Consider the following 19,371-nt stretch of genomic DNA (forward strand, 5'->3'; position numbering starts at 1 on the left):
ATGACCAGATAAGCAACCATGATATTTAGAGTTACAGTATTATGGTACAGAGAGTTTAGCTGTGTGTTTCAATTATGCCCTATCTACATTATAAAAGAACTCTGTAGGTCACAGGCAAGGCAAAGATAAGAAATAAATCATTTGTTTCACCTGTTCTGTTTAAAGCCAAAAGGAATGTGTCTGCTGGATTATATATGAACAGAGAAGTGAATTTCTGTACACTATGGCACGACATTCAACGTAACCCTAGTCAGACAGGAACATGCTATGTACAATCTACAAAATTTGGATCGTGAATGCCAATCATTACAGTAATCCCAAGCACACTAGATAATTTACAATCCATCTAGTCATTCTAAGGTTTCATTTAGACATCAGTGATTTTTCTGGTATGCAAAAAAGCAGACAGCTTTTCTTCTGTATTTGCAGTCCGTGTTTGGTCATTGTATCAGTTATTACCATCAGTGAAATTTCATATATGAAAAAGTAAATCCATAAATAAATTGCAAAGTTTATACAATGCAATGTTAAAGAGAGACTGTCATCACAGCATGACTGTTCAAACTAAGTACAGGCGCTCGGTGCATCACGGAGGGGCCAATCTTTTAATTACGCCTTCCCACTTACTTGGTTTCCACCTATCTCCAACCTCCCTCCCCCTTATTTGATTGACAGCTCTCATTTTCTAGAGCCAGAAAAGGGCAGAGGTAGATGGAAAACAAGCAGATGGGAGGGTGTATTTAAATAATTGTCCCCGCTATGATGCACAATCATTTAATAGTAATTCTTTGCAGAAAGAGTACCTTTAAAGAAGCCCTCCCATTAAGATTTTTAAGATTTTTTTTATAAATCTGTGTACTTAGTGTAGCGTGTATGTGTTAATATATGCACCTACCTCCATCTTCTCCGGTGTCCAGTGCCATTCTGCTCCTCTTCCCACTGACGTCACCACTGTTCAGATTCTCCTGATCACAATGCGCTCTGTATGACCCAAAAGTGGCTTTTACAGTGTAAGTCTATGGAGTGTCAGAACGAGGCCCCATAGGCTTACATTGTAAAGGAGACTTAAGGCTCACACAGAGGATAGAGTGATCCGTGGAGTCTGAAGAGCGGTGATGTCACTGAGAAGAGGAGCAGAACGGCGCTGGATATGAGAGAAGACAGCAGTAGGTGAATATATTAATACACACACACTAGATACCATACACATGTTTAGAATTGAGAGTCCTCAGTGGTTGATACCTTTTAATGGCTAACTGAAAAGATGGTAACAAATTGCAAGCTTTCGAGACTACACAGGTCTCTTCATCAGGCATAGACTAATACAAATTCTGAAGAATCACATATTTATGCACAACATAGCACAGAAAAAAAAACAAAACCATGGATAAGACAGGTGACATGAAGCAGAATTACCATGAGTGATAAACATTTATGTCCATAAATGTTGGGCCAGTTCTTAGATAAGGAATGTTTTATTGTCCTCAAGCTTGCAATTTGTTACCATCTTTTCAGTTAGCCATTAAAAGGTATCAACCACTGAGGACTCTCAATTCTAAACATTTTTCTATCTACTGGCTAACACGGTACCAAGATATATATCTTTCCTGTATCATACACATATGCAAATTTTTATTAAAAAAATAACCTTTGTGAGAGATACTACAGCATGATGCCATTATGTGCTGTTAGTGATTTTTATGGGCTCAGACTAGTATGTGTAATTGTGATCCAAGACCAGATCAGATATGGTCCTGTCTCTGTGCATTTTTTGCAGACACAAAATCTGCAAAAAAAACCATGGACACATGAATAGCAACATAGACTTTAATGGGTAAGTGTTGCATTCATGAAAATTACAGACAGGACATATACGTGACTCATGAATACCTGAATAAGGTCTATATAACATGATTTAGAGGTACAAAATCTCTGCTTTGATACACCCTGCAAGCTTGGAACATCTTCTTTAATAAAAATTTTCATAAAAGGAATATAAACTTTAATATATTGCAAATTTCAAAGATCAATAGGACACCATCACTAGGGACTAGAACGCCACTGTGGCACTGATATTGGTAACAAATATCTAAATAATATGGGTCATTGCATACACATTGTCACGCTGGTGGATTGTGGGTCCACTGCGCCCAGGGCCGGGCTTACCCTGGAGGGGATAGCCCCTGATTGTGGGGATAGGCTTGAGATGTAGGTAGCCACCTGGTACCACTCCAGCTCAGTCCCCGGTACTGAAGCAGCTGACCCCAAGGGTCAGTTACGCAGATACGGTCTTGGAGTAGCAACAAGCTCATGGGTAGAAAGGTTATTGGAGCCGGTTCAGACAGAACAGGATCGGGTTTGGACAGAACGGTTTGTTTAGATGGTGCGGACTCAGAATTTAGGAGAAACAGGATCTGGATCACTGGCAGAAAGGATACAGGTACGGGTTCAGACAGGACAGGTTCAGGATTAGGTTTAGGATCAGGCAGGACAGGTTCAAGATCAGGGAACAAGTACTGGTACAGGGACAAGCAGCAAACTAGCTAGATATTAAATTTGCTCAAGCAACTCCTTTCAGGAGAAGGTGCCTTAAATACTTAGCACCTCCCAGTTACGCAGGGAGCGTGCAGGCACACTGCCAGCAGACCTACACGGTGTGAGCAGGACCTGGGATACAGAAACAGTGGTGAGAACTGGATTAGAGGACGTTGCTGGGCAGCAGAGGCGGTAAGCATGTTAGTGTCCCTGCCTGGAGGAGGGAGAGGAATCATGCAGGGATGTCGGTGTTACACACATATATATAAGCCAACAAATATCCAAGGAAACAGCCAAGGAAATAGTGGTGGAATTGCGACAATAACTCTGTAGGAACATGAAGTTTGATTTTCAGTACGTTGCCTATCAAGAATCCATCATGTCATATGAAGTGTGGAGTAGGTTGGTAACATCTTTCTAGGACTCAGGATCCCTTAGACAAGCTTTACGGTGTCTGGTTGTCACTAGAAGTACTGTGGCATGAGATGTGAATGTCTTTGTAATACAAACATTGTGGATAACACTATTATCATTATCAGACAGTAAATATATATTGAGACGTTTCATTTATATATATTTTGGAAAAACATTGGAAAAACAATATTTTATCTAATGTTACAGCAGGCTGACTTTGCTTTATGCTTTTTTTAAATTATTTTTATCATATCTTTTACTATTGATGCTGCATAGGCAGGATCAATAGTAAAAAGTTGGTCACACTTGTCAAACACTATGTTTGACAAGTGTGACCAACCTGTCAATCAGTTTTCCAAGCGATGCTGCAGATCGCTTGGAAAACGCTAGCATTCTGCAAGCTAATTATGCTTGCTAAATGCTAGTGTTTAGCGGGAATAAGCATGCCAATTCCGCATGCGATATACCCGCGGCAGGAGTTGCAGAATTGCCGCGGAAATTTCCGTGGCAATTCTGCGACCTGTGCACTTAGCCTAAAGCTCCTTATCTCTATCTACTGCTTATGTGATATGCACTGCTCAAAAAAATAAAGGGAACACTAAAATCCCACATCTTAGATATCACTGAATGAAATATTCCAGTTGTAAATCTTTATTCATTACATAGTTGAATGTGTTGAGAACAATAAAACCAAAAAATTATCAACGTAAATCACAACTAATATCCCATGGAGGTCTGGAGTTGGAATGATGCTCAAAATCAAAGTGGAAAATGAAGTTACAGACTGATCCAATTTCAGTGGAAATGCTTCAAGACAAGGAAATGATGCTCAGTAGTGTGTGTGGCCTCCATGTGTCTGTATGACCTCCCTACAACGCCTGGGCATGCTCCTGATGAGGCGGCGGATGGTCTCCTGAGCAATCTCCTCCCAGACCTGGACTAAAGCATCTGCCAACTCCTGGACAGTCTGTGGTGCAACGTGACGTTGGTGGGAGACATGACGTCCCAGATGTGTTCAATCTCATTCAGGTCTGGGGAACGGGCAGGCCAGTCCATAACTTCAATGCCTTCATCTTGCAGGAACTGCTGACACACTCCAGCCACATGAGGTCAGGCATTGTCCTGCATTAGGAGGAACCCAGAGCCAACCACACCAGCATATGGTCTCACAAGGGGTCTGAGGATCTCATTTCGGTACCTAATGGCAGTCAGGCTACCTCTGGCAAGCACATGGAGGGTTGTGTGGCCCTCCAAAGAAATGCCATCCCACACCATTACTGACCCAAAACCGGTCATGCTGAAGGATGTTGCAGACAGCAGATGGCTCCCACGGCATCTCCAGACTCTCATGTCTGTCACATGTGCTCAGTGTGAACCTGCTTTCATCTGTGAAGAGCACAGGGCGCCAGTGGTGAATTTGCCAATCCTGGTGTTCTGTGGCAAATGCCAAGCGTCCTGCACGGTGTTGGGCTGTGAGCACAACCCCCATTTGTGGACGTCGGGCACTCAGACCATCCTCATGGAGACGGTTTCTAACTGGTTGTGCAGACACATGCTTATTTGTGGCCTGCTGGAGGTCATTTTGAAGGGCTCTTGCAGTGCTCCTCTTGTTCCTCCTTGCACAAAGTCTGAGTTAGCGGTCCTGCTGCTGGGTTGTTGCCCTCCTACAGCCCCCTCCACATCTCCTTCTGTACTGGCCTGTCTCTTGGTAGTGCCTCCAGCCTCTGGACACTACGCTGACAGACACAGCAAACCTTCTTGCCACAGCTTGCATTGATGTGCCATCCTGGATGAGCTGCACTACCTGAGCCACTTGTGTGGGTTGTAGAGTCCATCTCATGCTACCACGAGTGTGAAAGCAGAACCCACATTCAAAAGTGACCAAAACATCAGCCAGAAAGCATTGGTACTGAGATGTGGTCTGTGGTCCCCACCTGCAGAACCACTCCTTTATTAAGTGTGTCTTGATAATTGCCAATAATTTCCATCTGTTGTCTATTCCATTTGCACAACAGCATGTGAAATTAATTGTCAAACAGTGTTGCTTCCTAAGTGGACAGTTTGATTTCACAGAAGTTTGATTTGCTTGGAGTTATATTCTGTTGTTTAAGTGTTCCCTTTATTTTTTTGAGCAGTGTATAAACCACTTGTGAAATAAACATCATTTCCAAAAGCCTTACTGCTAATATGTATATATTCTGGAATCATATAGGTTTTTTTTAGCTTTCTCCCTTTAATATCTTATCGAAATGTTATTGTTTAACATCTTTTCAAAGCAATTGTAACTTGTAAGTCTGAGAAACAGATGACTGGCCACTAATATGTATCCGACTGGCTCTATATTGTAGCAACACGGAGGCTACCGCACTTATTGTATATAGGATTGTTTGCTGCCTGTGTTTCGAGTACCATGACTAGCTATAATAAAGGGGCACTAGATGGAATTGTGCGAGTTTGTTACAGCGGAAGTCAGGATGTGGACTGGCTTTGACATGGGGGTTCTACGGCTGGCTGTATCATATACTCAAATTTTTCATTTTACAGTCTAAACTTTTCTCCTAGAACCTTAATTGGGGTGAATATTATAATGTAAAATGTTTCCTCTATTCTGATCACATAATCACCTTTATAATTTGTATCCCTTTTTCTACGACCATGCCTGCAATTTTACCCAAAGTATTCATTTATGATTAAGGCTACTTTCACACTAGCGTCGTACGATGCACGACGAATTGCGTTGTTGCGACGTACCGACGCAAGCAGTGAAAGCACCGCACAACGGGGGCAGCGGATGCTGTTTTTCAACGCATCCGCTGCCCCATTGTGATGTGCGGGGAGACGGGGGCGGAGTTCCGGCGCGGTCGGAAAAGACGGTCTCGACGCACCAAAAAACGTTACATGCAACGCTTTTTGGTGGCGATGGACTGACGCAACACGACGCAACCGTCGCTCGATGGTTGCGATGTGTGGCAATGTGTCGCACTGCGTCGCTAATGCAAGTCTATGGAGAAAAAACGCATCCCGCAAGCACTTTTGCAGGATGCGTTTTTTCTACAAAACGACGCATAGCGACGTGCAGTGCACCACGCTAGTGTGAAAGTAGCCTAACTTCCACATGTATCACTACTTTGCTAAATGCCATGTTTATAGCCCATAGTTTTGTAACATTAAAACTTTTCAGTAAAAAATGTATAACACAAAAAGAATATCTGTTAATCCAAAAAATAAAGTATCAATAATAATTGCAAATATTGAGTTACACAGTAGAATTATACCTTTTACTATCTATGAACGTATTCCTTCTGAATGTTAGACTTTCACATTAAACAATACTAAATTTGCACCACAAAGATATACATTTACCACACAAATTATATGATACGACTGTTTTGCTGAATAAAATCGGATTCCATCTTCACAACACATTGTTTAATCTACTGATTCAATCTATTTCTTGTTAATCTTGTGCATTCAAAGAGTTAATAGACTTTTAATCTACCAAAACATCCTTGCCTTTCATGCCTTCTGGATCTGTGCTGTACTGTGCATTTAAATGCAATCTATTCACTGACGTTCCCTGTTCCGAGCACATAACTTTTTATTTCTTAAAACAGAAACAAATCAAACTTTATAAACTTTCTATAGTTCACATATACAGATTCCATCCACTACTTACTGTGAAGCTGGTAAGGAAGTTTTGTTCTTTAATTCCGTATTATCCGGGTTTGCTCGCTTTGTAGTCCTCACAGTGTTTGGTGTGGTGTTGTTCTCTTTTATTGAACAGAGACAGGTTGCTAGAGGCAACATGGAAACCCTAAAATCTGCTGCCAATGCATTGTATGAGAGGCAGCCTCCAGCTCTGGGAGATCTAGCTGCCAATCAATGCTCTAACCCATCCCCTGTATTCATTCACATAGTGAATAGCAGTGACAGCCACACCTTTACACTAACTAAAGAGCACTATTCAGAAAGTGCACACTGTCATGTAAAGTCAGCCAGCCCATTTTCTGTAATGCAACATATCAGGTTAACTATTTGGCTATAATGCCGCTTGATCTGGAAGTGAAACAATGCAGGTTACTTACTTTTCACCTAACTAAATAACAGCATTGTTAATTGAGTTCTTTTCAATGTCTGCATTTATGCAGTCATGGTCAAAAGTTTTGAGACTGTCATAAGTTTTGATTTTCACAAAGTTTGCTACTTCAGTTGTTAGAGCGGCAATTTTCATTAAAGGGAATCTGTCATTTGGATCAACCCTCCTTAGCCATCTATATAGACATGCAGTTCATAGGAAGCTGAATTAAGTGATACCTTGATATCTGCAATCCGATGTCTTATTCCGTAGAAATCCATGTTTTTTCTTATATGCAAATGATCTGTTAAGTGTTATACACCTGTTCCAGATCTGGGCTCTGCTACCCAATGCCCCAGTCCGTTAAACTTTCTTGTGCTCCATGTCAGGCTTTGCAAGTAGCCTGGCGTTTTTCCATGTGTTTAACTTCCTAGGCTTATATAAGACCTACCAAGATGTGCACTTGTGTCTTGGTATAAAGACTCTTAGTTAGTCTAAGCACAGTTCCCTGGCTGCAGTCTCCAGGATGTATCCAGACTGCCTGCAATTTCCATTCCCTCAGTTACCTGTCTGACTGCAGCTTTCAGTAAGGCTGAAACCTGTCTGCAATCTCTAGGATGAATCCTGGCTGCTTGTGTCTTCCAGTCCCTAGGTTACCTGTCTGCTTGCAGCTTTCAGTACCTCTGAAAGCTGTCTGCGGTCCCTAGGATGTCTCTTGGCTGCTTGTGGCTTTGTTATGACCCCAATGGCAGAGGGTCTCAGAAATAATTACTAAGTCTGCAAACACAAAAAACCAGCTCATAGGGCAGTGGTAACTGAGCTGACCATATATCTAATCCTAGCACCACAAATAGCAGCAGCCGGGGAACGTGCCTACGTTGGTTCTAGACGTCTCGCGCCAGCCGGAGAACTAACTAACCCTAGAAGGGAAAAGAAAGACCTTTCTTGCCTCCAGAGAAAAGACCCTAAAAGTTGGATACAAGCCCCCAACAAATAATAACGGTGAGGTAAGAGGAAAAGACAAACGTAAGAATGAGCTAGGTATTTAGGCCCACTAGCTAACAGCAGAATATAGTAAGATGACTTATATGGTCAGCAAAAACCCTATCAAAATATCCACGCTGGATATTCAAGAACCCCCGAACCGTCTAACGGCCCGGGGGGAGAACACCAGCCCCCTAGAGCTTCCAGCAAAGTCAGGAATCACATTTAGTACAAGCTGGACAAAAATACGAGCAAAGCAAATAACCAAAAAACAAAGAAGCAGGACTTAGCTTAATTTTGCACGAACCAGGAACAGCAGACAGGAGTAAACAGAAAGGATCTGATTACAACGATGCCAGGCACTGGACTAAGGATCCAGGAAGTTTAAATAGCAACACCCCTGGACTAACGACCCAGGTGGGTGCCAAACTGAGGAAAGACAATCCCAGAGTCATATCACTAGTAACCACAAGAGGGAGCCAAAAAGTCTAATTCACAACAGGCTTACACTCAGTTACCTGTCTCTCTGTAGCATTCAGTACCTGTCAAACCTGTCTGTGATCTCCAGGATGTCTCCTTGCTACCTACAACTTCCAGTCCCTCAGTTACTTGTCTGCCTGCAGCATACAGTACCTCTGCAACCTGTCTACGGTTTGCAGGACATCTGCTACCTATCTACCTGAGATTTACAGGACTGTCATGAATCCCAATGGCTAGGGATAGCACAGGACAAGCAAAGTACAAATATATTACGGACGAGCTCTAGGGTGATGGAACCTGGGCTGACCGCTGCCCTACGCCTGACAAACGCAACTAGAGATAGCCAGGGAGCGTGCCTACGTTGGTTCTAGATGCCACGCACCAGCCTAAGAGCTAACTAGCACTGCAGAGAAAATTAAGACCTCACTTGCCTCCAGCGGAATGAACCCCAAAAGATATAGTTGCCCCCCACATGTATTGACGGTGAAATGAGAGGAAGGCACACACATAGAGATGATATATATAGTTTTAGCAAATTGAGGCCCGCTGTAAACTAGAAAGCAGAACGATACAAAAGGGGACTGAGCGGTCAGCAAAAAACCCTAATCAAAAAAACCATCCTGAGATTACAAGAACCCATGTGCCAACTCATGGCACATGGGGAGAACCTCAGTCCACTAGAGCTACCAGCTAGCATAGAGACATAATAAGCAAGCTGGACAAAAAAAAAACAAACAACTGAAAATCAGCACTTAGCTTATCCTGAAAGATCTGGGAGCAGGTAGGCAGGAACCAAACAGAGCACATCTGAATACATTGATAGCCGGCAAGGGAAATGACAGAAAGGCCAGGTAAAATAGGAAACACCCAGCCACTGATGGACAGGTGGAAACCAAAGGCCGCAACCCACCAAAGTCACCCAGTACCAGCAGTAACCACCAGAGGGAGCCCACAAACAGAATCCACAACAGTACCCCCCCCTTGAGGAGGGGTCACCGAACCCTCACGAGAACCCCCAGGGCGATCAGGGTGAGCTCTATGGAAGGCGCGGACCAAATCAGTCGCATGAACATCGGAGGCGACCACCCAGGAATTATCCTCCTGACCATAACCCTTCCACTTAACCAAATACTGGAGTTTGCGTCTGGAAACACGAGAATCCAAGATCTTCTCAACAACATACTCCAATTCTCCCTCCACCAGCACCGGAGCAGGAGGCTCAACCGAAGGAACAACGGGCACCTCATACCTCCGCAACAACAACCGATGGAACACATTATGAATAGCAAACGATGCTGGGAGATCCAAACGAAAAGATACAGGGTTAAGAATCTCCGAGATCCTATAAGGACCGATGAACCGAGGCTTGAACTTAGGAGAAGAGACCTTCATAGGGACAAAACGAGAAGACAACCACACCAAATCCCCAACAAGAAGTCGGGGACCCACGCGGCGACGGCGATTAGCAAACTGCTGAGTCTTCTCCTGAGATAACTTCAAATTGTCCACCACCTGATTCCAAATCTGATGTAGCCTGTCCACCACCACGTCCACTCCAGGACAATCCGAAGGCTCCACCTGACCAGAGGAAAAACGAGGATGAAACCCCGAATTACAAAAAAAAGGAGAGACCAACGTGGCCGAACTAGCCCTATTATTAAGAGCAAATTCGGCCAGTGGCAAAAAAGCAACCCAGTCATCTTGATCAGCAGAAACAAAACACCTCAAATAAGTTTCCAAGGTCTGATTAGTTCGCTCCGTCTGGCCATTCGTCTGAGGATGGAATGCAGACGAGAAAGACAAATCAATGCCCATCTTGGCACAAAACGTCCGCCAAAATCTAGACACAAACTGGGATCCCCTGTCAGAAACGATATTCTCCGGAATCCCATGCAAACGAACCACGTTCTGAAAAAATAAAGGGACCAACTCAGAGGAGGAAGGCAACTTAGGCAAGGTCACCAAATGAACCATCTTAGAAAAGCGGTCACACACAACCCAGATAACGGACATTTTCTGTGAAACCGGGAGATCAGAAATAAAATCCATGGAAATGTGCGTCCAAGGCCTCTTCGGGATGGGCAAGGATAACAACAACCCACTGGCCCGAGAACAGCAAGGCTTAGCTCGAGCACACACTTCACAAGACTGCACAAAGGTACGCACATCCCTAGACAAGGAAGGCCACCAAAAAGACCTGGCCACCAAGTCTCTAGTACCAGATATTCCAGGATGACCAGCCAACACAGAAGAATGGACCTCGGAGATGACTCTACTGGTCCAATCATCCGGAACAAACAGTCTTTCTGGTGGACAACGATCCGGTTTATCCACCTGAAACTCCTGCAATGCACGTCGCAAGTCTGGGGATACGGCGGACAATATTACCCCATCCCTAAGGATACCAGTAGGCCCAGAGTCTCCAGGAGAGTCAGGCACAAAACTCCTGGAAAGAGCATCTGCCTTCACATTCTTTGAACCTGGCAGGTATGAAACCACGAAATTGAAACGAGAAAAAAACAACGACCAACGAGCCTGTCTAGGATTCAAACGCCTGGCAGACTCAAGGTAAATGAGATTCTTGTGATCAGTCAAGACCACCACACGATGTTTAGCACCCTCAAGCCAATGACGCCACTCCTCAAATGCCCACTTCATGGCCAAAAGCTCCCGATTACCCACATCATAATTGCGCTCGGCGGGCGAGAATTTTCTAGAGAAGAATGCACATGGCTTCATCACCGAGCCATTAGAACTTCTCTGTGACAAAACCGCCCCCGCTCCAATCTCGGAAGCATCAACCTCAACCTGAAAAGGAAGTGAAACATCTGGTTGACACAACACAGGAGCAGAAGAAAACCGGCGCTTAAGTTCCTGAAAGGCCTCCACGGCCGCAGGAGACCAATCAGCAACATCAGCACCCTTTTTAGTCAAATCAGTCAAAGGTTTAACAATACTGGAAAAATTAGCAATGAACCGACGATAAAAATTAGCAAACCCCAAGAACTTCTGAAGGCTCTTAACAGATGTAGGTTGTGTCCAGTCACAAATCGCCTGAACCTTGACGGGATCCATCTCAATAGTAGAAGGAGAAAAAATGTACCCCAAAAAAGAAATCTTCTGGACTCCGAAGAGACACTTTGAGCCCTTCACAAACAGAGAATTGGCCCGCAGAACCTGAAACACCTTCCTGACCTGTAGAACATGAGACTCCCAGTCATCAGAAAACACCAAAATATCATCCAAATACACAATCATAAACTTATCCAGATATTCACGGAAAATATTGTGCATAAAGGACTGAAAGACTGACGGAGCATTGAAGAGTCCAAAAGGCATTACCAAATACTCAAAATGGCCCTCAGGCGTATTAAATGCGGTTTTCCACTCATCACCCTGTTTTATCCGCACCAGATTATACGCACCGCGAAGATCTATCTTAGTGAACCACCTAGCCCCCTTAATGCGAGCAAACAAATCAGTCAATAATGGCAATGGATACTGATACTTGACTGTAATCTTATTCAGAAGGCGATAATCTATACAAGGCCTCAGGGAACCATCTTTTTTTGCCACAAAAAAAAACCTGCTCCCAGAGGGGACGAAGATGGACGAATATGTCCCTTTTCCAAGGACTCCTTAATATAATTCCGCATAGCAGTATGCTCTGGCAGTGACAGATTAAATAAACGACCCTTAGGGAACTTACTGCCAGGAATCAATTCTATAGCACAGTCACAATCTCTATGCGGAGGGAGCGAATTGAGCTTAGGCTCCTCAAAAACATCCCTATAGTTAGACAAAAACGCAGGGATCTCAGAAGGAGTAGATGAAGCGATTGAAATTGGAGGTGCATCATCATGAACCCCCTGACATCCCCAGCTTAACACAGACATTGTTTTCCAGTCCAGGACAGGATTATGAGTTTGTAACCATGGCAGACCAAGCACTAGTACATCATGTAAATTATAAAGTACAAGGAAGCGAATCACCTCCTGATGAACGGGAGTCATGCGCATGGTCACTTGTGTCCAATACTGCGGTTTATTCATAGCCAATGGTGTAGAGTCAATTCCCTTCAGAGGAATAGGAACTTCCAGAGGTTCCAGACTAAAACCGCAGCGTTTAGCAAATGACCAATCCATAAGACTCAGGGCAGTGCCCGAATCCACATAGGCATCGACGGAAATGGAAGACAGTGAAAAAATCAGAGTCACAGACAAAATGAACTTAGGCTGCAGAGTACCAATGGCAAAAGATTTATCAACCCTTTTTGTGCGTTTAGAGCATGCTGATATAACATGAGCTGAATCACCACAATAGAAACACAATCCATTTTTCCGCCTATAATTTTGCCGTTCACTTCTGGACTGAATTCTATCACATTGCATAGTCTCAGGTGCCTGTTCAGAAGACACCGCCAACTGGTGCACGGGTTTGCGCTCCCGTAAACGCCGATCAATCTGAATGGCCATAGCCATAGACTCATTCAGACCTGTAGGCGTAGGGAACCCCACCATAATATCCTTAATGGCCTCAGAAAGACCATTTCTGAAGTTTGCAGCCAGGGCGCACTCATTCCACTGAGTAAGCACCGACCATTTCCGAAACTTCTGACAATATATCTCCGCTTCATCATGCCCCTGAGAGAGGGCTAATAAAGCCTTTTCAGCCTGAATCTCCAGGTTAGGTTCCTCATAGAGCAATCCCAATGCCAGAAAAAACGCATCCACACTGAGCAATGCAGGATCCCCTGGTGCCAATGCAAATGCCCAATTCTGAGGGTCGCCCCGCAGGAAAGATATTACAATCTTGACCTGTTGAGCAGGGTCTCCAGAGGAGCGAGATTTTAAAGAAAGAAACAATTTACAATTGTTCCTGAAATTCAGGAAGGTAGATCTATCTCCAGAAAAGAACTCTGGAATAGGAATTCTAGGTTCAGACATGGGAGAGTGAACAACAAAATCCTGTATGTTTTGAACTTTTGCCGCGAGATTACTCAGGCTGGAAGCCAAACTCTGGACATCCATGTTAAACAGCTAAGATCAGAGCCATTCAAGGGTTAAGAGGAGGTAAGAAGCAGCTAGACAGCAATTAAGGGCTAGGCAGCAAAACTCTGAAGGGAAAAAAAAAAAAAAAAAATTTCCCTTAAACACTTCTCTTTCTCCTGCTTCAGCCCAAACAATTAACACTTTGTGGGCCGGCTATACTGTCATGAATCCCAATGGCTAGGGATAGCACAGGACAAGCAAAGTACAAATATATTACGGACGAGCTCTAGGGTGATGGAACCTGGGCTGACCGCTGCCCTACGCCTGACAAACGCAACTAGAGATAGCCAGGGAGCGTGCCTACGTTGGTTCTAGACACCACGCACCAGCCTAAGAGCTAACTAGCACTGCAGAGAAAATTAAGACCTCACTTGCCTCCAGCGGAATGAACCCCAAAAGATATAGTTGCCCCCCACATGTATTGACGGTGAAATGAGAGGAAGGCACACACATAGTGATGATATATATAGTTTTAGCAAATTGAGGCCCGCTGTAAACTAGAAAGCAGAACGATACAAAAGGGGACTGAGCGGTCAGCAAAAAACCCTAATCAAAAAAAACATCCTGAGATTACAAGAACCCATGTGCCAACTCATGGCACATGGGGAGAACCTCAGTCCACTAGAGCTACCAGCTAGCATAGAGACATAATAAGCAAGCTGGACAAAAAAAAACCAAACAACTGAAAATCAGCACTTAGCTTATCCTGAAAGATCTGGGAGCAGGTAGGCAGGAACCAAACAGAGCACATCTGAATACATTGATAGCCGGCAAGGGAAATGACAGAAAGGCCAGGTAAAATAGGAAACACCCAGCCACTGATGGACAGGTGGAAACCAAAGGCTGCAACCCACCAAAGTCACCCAGTACCAGCAGTAACCACCAGAGGGAGCCCACAAACAGAATCCACAACACAGGACGTCCCATGTCTGCCTGTGGCTTCCAGTCCCTTCGCTATATTTCTGTCTCTGACCTCTCAGGATAAGAATTGGTGAGATGTTCCGTATTAGTAGTACACCGTAGTACAATCCCTTGGCATGACAGTCTTCCTGCTGCTGCTCAACCAGCTTCACATGGTCGACATACAGTGCCTACAAGTAGTATTCAACCCCCTGCAGATTTAGCGGGTTTAATAAGATGCAAATAAGTTAGAGCCTTCAAACTTCAAACAAGAGCAGGATTTATTAACAGATGCCTAAATCTTACAAACCAAAAAGTTTTGTTGCTCAGTTAAATTTTTATAAATTTTAAACATAAAAGTGTGGGTCAATTATTATTCAACCCCTAGGTTTAATATTTTGTGGAATAACCTTTGTTTGCAATTACAGCTAATAATCGTGATCAGGCCGGCACAGGTCTCTGGAGTTATCTTGGCTCACTCCTCCATGCAGATCTTCTCCAAGTTATCTAGGTTCTTTGGGTGTCTCATGTGGACTTTAATATTGAGCTCCTTCCACAAGTTTTCAATTGGGTTAAGGTCAGGAGACTGACTAGGCCACTGCAACACCTTGATTTTTTGCCTCTTGAACCAGGCCTTGTTTTTCTTGGCTGTGTGCTTTGGGTTGTCGTCTTGTTGGAAGATGAAATGACGACCCATCTTAAGATCCTTGATGGAGGAGCGGAGGTTCTTGGCCAAAATCTCCAGGTAGGCCGTGCTATCCATCTTCCCATGGATGCGGACCAGATGGCCAGGCCCCTTGGCTGAGAAACAGCCCCACAGCATGATGCTGCCACCACCATGCTTGACTGTAGGGATGGTATTCTTGGGGTCGTATGCAGTGCCATCCAGTCTCCAAACGTCACGTGTGTGGTTGGCACCAAAGATCTCGATCTTGGTCTCATCAGACCAGAGAACCTTGAACCAGTCAGTCTCAGAGTCCTCCAAGTGATCATGAGCAAACTGTAGACGAGCCTTGACATGACGCTTTGAAAGTAAAGGTACCTTACGGGCTCGTCTGGAACGGAGACCATTGCGGTGGAGTACGTTACTTATGGTATTGACTGAAACCAATGTCCCCACTGCCATGAGATCTTCCCGGAGCTCCTTCCTTGTTGTCCTTGGGTTAGCCTTGACTCTTCGGACAAGCCTGGCCTCGGCACGGGAGGAAACTTTCAAAGGCTGTCCAGGCCATGGAAGGCTAACAGTAGTTCCATAAGCCTTCCAATTCCGGATGATGCTCCCAACAGTGGAGACAGGTAGGCCCAACTCCTTGGAAAGGGTGTTGTACCCCTTGCCAGCCTTGTGACCCTCCACGATCTTGTCTCTGATGGCCTTGGAATGCTCCTTTGTCTTTCCCATGTTGACCATGTATGAGTGCTGTTCACAAGTTTGGGGAGGGTCTTAAATAGTCAGAAAAGGCTGGAAAAGGATAATTAATCCAAACATGTGAAGCTCATTGTTCTTTGTGCCTGAACTACTTCTTAATACTTTAGGGGAACCAAACAGAAATCTGGTGGGTTGAGGGGTTGAATAATAAGTGACCCTCTGAAAAGACTTTTCACAATTTAAAAAAAAAATAAACAAAGAAATAACATTCTTTTTTGCTGCAGTGCATTTCACACTTCCAGGCTGATCTACAGTCCAAATGTCACAATGCCAAGTTAATTCCAAATGTGTAAACCTGATAAATCTGCAGGGGGTTGAATACTACTTGTAGGCACTGTAGGTCCAGAGAAGACAGCTGTCTCAGAAGGCTGGGGAACGAGCAGTGACTGGATGGACGGAGCTAGACACAACGGTTTTCTTTCTAATGCATCACCTCTCTGGACCGTTCATGGAATATGAGGTGTATGTGGATTGCCAGGAAAATCAGGTTGTCTAGGGTAGCACGGATGTCTCGACCAACCAGTTTGTCCTTCATTCTTCCGGACAATCCCTTCCAGAAGCCGGCTACCATAGCCTCGTCATTCCAACCAAGACACGGTGTGGAACTGGATGACATACTGACACCCTGATATAGTCGGAGAAAGGAGGATGCAGCAGAAGACATAATGAACGGCTCATAGAAGACCTTTCGAAAGGCAAACAGGAAGGCCTACAAAATCAAGGTCACAGGGTTCTCTCTCTCCCAAGAGGGGTTGAGCCACGCTAAGGCCTCTCCTGCTAGGTGGGACATCAGGAATCCCACTTTAGCCCAATCAGAGGAAAATGGATGGGTCACCATTTCATAGTGCAGCATGGACTGACTCAGGAACCCATGGCACTGCTGCCATCCTCATCATAACGTGGCGGAGCAGAGAGACAAGGATTAGCTCCAGGAGCAAAAGTTGCAGGCTTTGTACTCACTGCTAAGGTTGCTGCAACTTGGGCTGGAGCGGATGAAGCATCAGGACATTCAGACGAGTATTCACAGTCTGCAGATAGGACAAAATGTTTTCCTACTGATCTCGCTGATGGATCAACTCTTGGGATCTGTGGGGTTCATGGCCTAAGGCAGGAATGGATACTGATGGAGGTTCAGACAGTGTGAATCCTTGAACACTTTACATGATGAACACTGGTGCAGGTTCAGACAGTGCGGATACTAGGACACTTGACAGGACTGACACTGGTGCAGGTTCAGGTACCGCTGGAGTAGCTTCAGGCTCTTGTACCACTGGAGCGATTTTGAGGCTCATGTAATCCCGGAATGGTTTCAGGCACAGGTACTGCTGGATCAGCTTCAAGCTCGGTGGTGCAGTGGTTAGCACTGCAGCCTTGGAGCGCTGGAGTCCTGTGTTCTAATCCCACCCAGGACAACATCTGCAAAGAGTTTGTATGTTCTCTCCGTGTTTGCGTGGGTTTCCTCCGGGTACTCTGGTTTCCTCCCACATTCCAAAGACATACTGATAGGGAATTTAGATTGTGAGCCCTATCGGGGACAGTGATGATCATGTGTGCAAACTGTAAAGCGCTGTGAAATATGTTAGCGCTATATAAAAAATAAAAGATTAATATTATGAAGCTCATGTACCGTTGGAGCGGTTTCAGGTTCAGGTAATACAGGCAACGGGAACAGGTTCTGGTTTAGTCAACACGGATCACAGGCACTGGTTCAATTTCAGACTTAAAAGGTTCTACAACAGGTTCAGGAACTAACTCCATATTGAAATTGGAATCTAACACTAAAAATCATACTACTAAGCTGTAATTCTACCACTTAGTGTGGCTCCACACCACATCTTATATTTCAAAATGGCTCATAATCTGCCAAAGGGTTGACCACCGTCATATAGGTACATTAAATATTGGGCACACTAGTGTTTTCATATTTGCCACATCCTGGTGCCATAAGTCATAAAATGTCAAGCTAAGTCTAGGTAATTTGTATGAACAATAAATCAATAACATGATATATAATAAAATTATAAATATATAAAGAGAAAACTAATATAGTGTTACTACTATTTGCAGCAGCACTGGATATTGACTTTCTATTGAATTGTATATTATGTAAAATGACATTTGTGCCTTTCAAAGTTTATTTTTTGTGACCACAACTAAATCATAAAACCAAGCGACTGAACATGTGCACAAAAGGGTATTGACATTTCAGCTTTTCAGCTTTTGTGTCTCTGGATTCATTGTTACCTGGAGATCACATTCTGTCTGCAGTGTGATTTCTAGAAGTGTGTTCTAAAAGTCTGGATTACATTAGAATTAAAACCTGAAAGATGTATACAGACTGTGCCCTGCTACCTGCCACCATCGCACTCTAACAAGCATCTCTATTCTTCCAACAGGTATGTTCATCCAGCTCTCCTATGAAGCGCACATAATACATCACCCAGCTTTGCGCATAGACTTTCCCCTGCTCCTAGCATTGTGATGGTATGTTCATCCAGCTCTCCTATGAAGCGCACATAATACATCACCCAGCTTTGCGCATAGACTTTCCCCTGCTCCTAGCATTGTGATGGTATGCCTTTCAGCTAACCCCCAACTTACTCTGTGATATTTATGACCTTGTTTACTTAGTCTTGATTGTATGCATCTGGTCGACCCTTAATTCTCTGACCAAGATGAGCAGAGACCACTCCTCTCTGCTCCACACCTGACCGCACTTAGTTTTCCATATATTGCATAGCACAAGTCTGCAGGACTTTAGTCTGCAGTGTGATTTGATTTCTAGAAGTGTGTTCTAAAAGTGTGGATTACATTAGAATTAAAACCTGAATTGAACCTGAAGGGAACTGAAGGTAACTGGTCAGTCACTGCAAACAATGTTTCTGTTTGTTGTCACTTTTACCCCTATAATCTTTCACTTTCTGCAACCTCCCCCAATCCCCACACCAAGTAAGGAACTGTTCATCTCCTCTTCAATCCTCCCCATCCATCTCACCTCCTCCTCAGAACTGTTCCTTAACATACAATCCTCTGTCTCAAAGCACAGGCAGCCCCCTCACGCTCTCTCCTGCTCCCATCTGCTAACACTATCTCTGCTCCTTCTCACTGCTGGTGATATCTCTCCAAATCCTGGTCCTCCTCACCATATTCCCACAGTCATTTCTACCTCCCATCCACGCTCCATCACAAACTTCCGTAACCTCTCTAACCTTATACCCATTCGCCCAGCCCCCGCTTCCCCAGTCCCACTAACAGGAGCTCTGTGGAACGCTCGCTCTGTCTGTAACAAGCTTTCCTACATCCATGATCTTTTTGTTACTACCAAACTTTCCTTCCTCGCCATCACCGAAACCTGGCTCACCCCTTCTGACACGGCCTCCCCTGCTGCACTCTCTTACGGTGGCTTCCACCTTTCTCACACACCCCGCCCCAGCAGCAAGCATGGTGGAGGAGTTGGTTTTCTCCTGTCAGATAACTGCTCCTTCACCCCAATCCCACTGCCACCC

General features: G+C 44.4%; 1 protein-coding gene across 1 annotated transcript in view; it reads right to left on the reverse strand.

The window, feature by feature from the left end:
* LOC143793030 (EF-hand calcium-binding domain-containing protein 6-like) overlaps positions 1-6,731 on the reverse strand; it is a 256,139-nt gene extending 249,408 nt beyond the window's left edge. The window contains exon 1 of the mRNA XM_077279600.1: positions 6,626-6,731. The gene's annotated coding sequence lies outside the window, so the exon portion shown is untranslated. The remainder of the gene's footprint in view (positions 1-6,625) is intronic.
* Between the last annotated feature and the right edge of the window lie 12,640 nt (positions 6,732-19,371).

This window comes from Ranitomeya variabilis, chromosome 1, assembly GCF_051348905.1.
Source record: "Ranitomeya variabilis isolate aRanVar5 chromosome 1, aRanVar5.hap1, whole genome shotgun sequence".
Lineage (NCBI taxonomy): Eukaryota > Metazoa > Chordata > Amphibia > Anura > Dendrobatidae > Ranitomeya > Ranitomeya variabilis.